This window comes from Theropithecus gelada, chromosome 19 (assembly GCF_003255815.1).
Source record: "Theropithecus gelada isolate Dixy chromosome 19, Tgel_1.0, whole genome shotgun sequence".
In the NCBI taxonomy this organism is placed as follows: domain Eukaryota; kingdom Metazoa; phylum Chordata; class Mammalia; order Primates; family Cercopithecidae; genus Theropithecus; species Theropithecus gelada.
In genome coordinates this window covers 22,621,385-22,624,410 of record NC_037687.1, presented here as the reverse complement: position 1 = coordinate 22,624,410, position 3,026 = coordinate 22,621,385, and positions in this window count along the sequence as shown.

Below are 3,026 nucleotides of genomic sequence, written 5' to 3'. Positions count from 1 at the left end.
TTGACTTTCTTTTCTTTTGGTTCTGTTTTGACTCAATACGTGCTCATCATTGTGGTTAGGATTTTTGGCAAAGCAGTAAGAAAGTAGCCCTTTCTTCTTTCTTTTTTTTTTTTTTTTTGATCTCGCTCTGTTGCCCATGCTGGGGTACAATAGTGCGATCTCAGCTCACTGCAACCTCTGCCTCCTGAGTTCAAGCAATTCTCCTGCCTCAGCCTCCAGAGTAGCTGGGATTACAGGCATCCGCCACCACACCTGGCTAATTTTTGTATTTTTAGGAGAGACGGAGTTTCACCATGTTGGCCAGGCTGGTCTCAAACTCTTGACCTCAGATGATCCACACACCTCGGCCTTCCAAAGTGCTGGGATTATAGGCCATTAGCCACCATGCCCAGCCTGAAAGTAGCCCTTTCTAAGGGATTCTTTTCACACAAGTCCAATCCTTTGTTTTATGTTTTGGATTCTTCTTTTGTGTCCTTTAGTTTCAAATATATGCCTGATAATTCTATCACCTGAAGTTTGGAGGCAGCTAATCCTACAGTTTGTTGTGTTTGCTGGTTCTCACTCATGGTGGGATGTTTCCTTGTGTGTTGAAATTGTAGGTTGAGAGGCCGGGCATGGTGGCTCACGCCTGTAATCTCAGCACTTTGGGAGGTCAAGGCGGGTGGATTGCTGGAGGCCAGGAGTTTGAAACCAGCCTGGCCAACATGGTGAAACCTCATCTCTACTAAAAAACACAAAAATTAGCCTGGTGGGCACCTGTAGTCCCAGCTACTTGGGAGGCTGAGGCAGGAGAATTGCTTAAACCCAGGAGGCGGAAGTTGCGGTGAGCTGAGATCACACCATTATACTCCAGCCTGGGCAACAAGAGCAAAACTCCCTCTCAAACATACAAACAAACAACCAAAAATCTCTGCCAGCTTGGACAACATAGGGAGACCCTGTCTCTATCAAAAATAAAAAAATTAAGCCGGGTGCCTGGCTCATGTCTGTAATTCCAGCACTTTGGGAGGCTGAGCAGATGGATCACCTGAGGTCAGGAATCCGAGACCAGCCTGACCAATATGGTGAAATCCCGTCTCTACTAAAAATACAAAAATTAGCCTGGCGTGGTGGTGTGCACCTGTAACCCCAGCTACTTGGGAGGCTGAGAAAGGAGAATCACTTGAACCCGGGAGGTGGAGGTTGCAGTAAACCGAGATCACGCTACTGCACTCCAGCCTGGGCGACAGAGCAAGACTCTGTCTAAAAAAAAAATTGCCGGGTGTGGTGGCTCACGCTTGTAATCCCAGCACTTTGGGAGGCTGAGGCGGGCGGATCACCTGAAGTCAGGAGTTTGAGACCAGCCTGACCAATGTGATGAAACCCTGTATCTACTAAAAATACAAAAATTACCTGGGAGTGATGGCATGTGCCTGTAATCCCAGCTACTCAGGAAGCTGAGACAGGAGAATCGCTTGAACCCAGGAGGCAGAGGTTGCAGTGAGCCGAGATAGCACCATTGCACTCCAGCCCAGGCAACAAGAGTGAAACTCCGTCACAAAAATATAATAAATAAATAAATAAATATTTAAACAAAATTATCTGGGAGTGGTGATGTACACCTGAGGTCCCAGCTCCTCAGGAAGCCGAGGGGGAAGGATCTCTTGAGCTCAGGAGGTAGAAGCTGTAGTGAGTTGTGATCACGCCACTGCATTCCAGCCTGGGCCACAGAATAGACTTTGTCTCAAAATAATTTTAAAAAATGAAAAATAAATAAAGGGCAGGCGCCGTAGCTCATGCCTGTAATCTCAGCACTTTGGGATGCCAAGGCAGGTGGATCACAAGATCAGGATATCGAGATCATCCTGGCTAACATGGTGAAACCCCGTCTCTACTAAAAATACAAAAATTCACCCGGGCGTGGTGGCAGGCGCCTGTACTCCCAGTTACTTGGGAGGCTGAGGCAGGAGAATGGCGTGAACCCAGGAGGCGGAGCTTGCAGTGAGCCGGGATCGCGCCACTGCACTCCAGCCTGGGCTACAGAGCAAGACTCCGTCTCAAAAAAAAAAAAAAAAAAAAAATGGTGAAACCCGTCTCTACTACTAAAAATACAAAAAATTAGCCGGGCGTGGTGACGGTCATCTGTAATCTCAGTTACTCCGGAGGCTGAGGCAGGAGAATTGCTTGAACCCGGGAGGCGGAGGTTGCAGTGAGCTGTTGTGCCACTGCACTCCAGCCTGGGTGACAGAGCAAGACTCCGTCTCAAAGAAAAGAAAAAGAAAAAGAAATAAAAACAAACCTCTGCACTCCGTGATTTGCCATGAGAGAGATAGAGAAGACAAGCTGCCTTATGAGGATGTCGCAATACCACTGAATGAGCTTCCTGAACCTGAACAAGACAATGGTGGCACCACAGAATCTGTCAAAGAACAAGAAATGAAGTGGACAGACTTAGCCTTACAGTACCTCCATGAGAATGTTCCCCCCATTGGAAACTGACACTTGGCTCCTTTCTTGTATATGGATTTTCTAAAAGCACACAGATAAAGCATGTTTTGTTTCAGTCTCCTAAATCAAATCTTTGAGTAATAAATCAGCACTCAAAAATGAAAAAAAAAAAAAAAAAAAAAAATGATTCAAATAAAATATATTGCTGTGATGACTGGTTCCAAATTGCTAACATTTTTTTTTTTTCTTTTTTTGAGACGGAGTCTCGCTCTGTCGCCCAGGCTGGAGTGCAGTGGCCAGATCTCAGCTCATCACAAGCTCCGCCTCCCGGGTTTAGGCCATTCTCCTGCCTCAGCCTCCCAAGTAGCTGGGACTACAGGTGCCCGCCACCTCGCCCAGCTAATTTTTTGTATTTTTTTGGTAGAGACGGGGTTTCACCGTGTTAGCCAGGATGGTCTTGATCTCCTGACCTCGTGATCCGCCCGTCTCGGCCTCCCAAAGTGCTGGGATTACAGGCTTGAGCCACCGCGCCCGGCCGCTAACATTGTTTATGACCAATTTTTGGTTTGTCAAATCCATAATCCTGTGAATGTGACCTT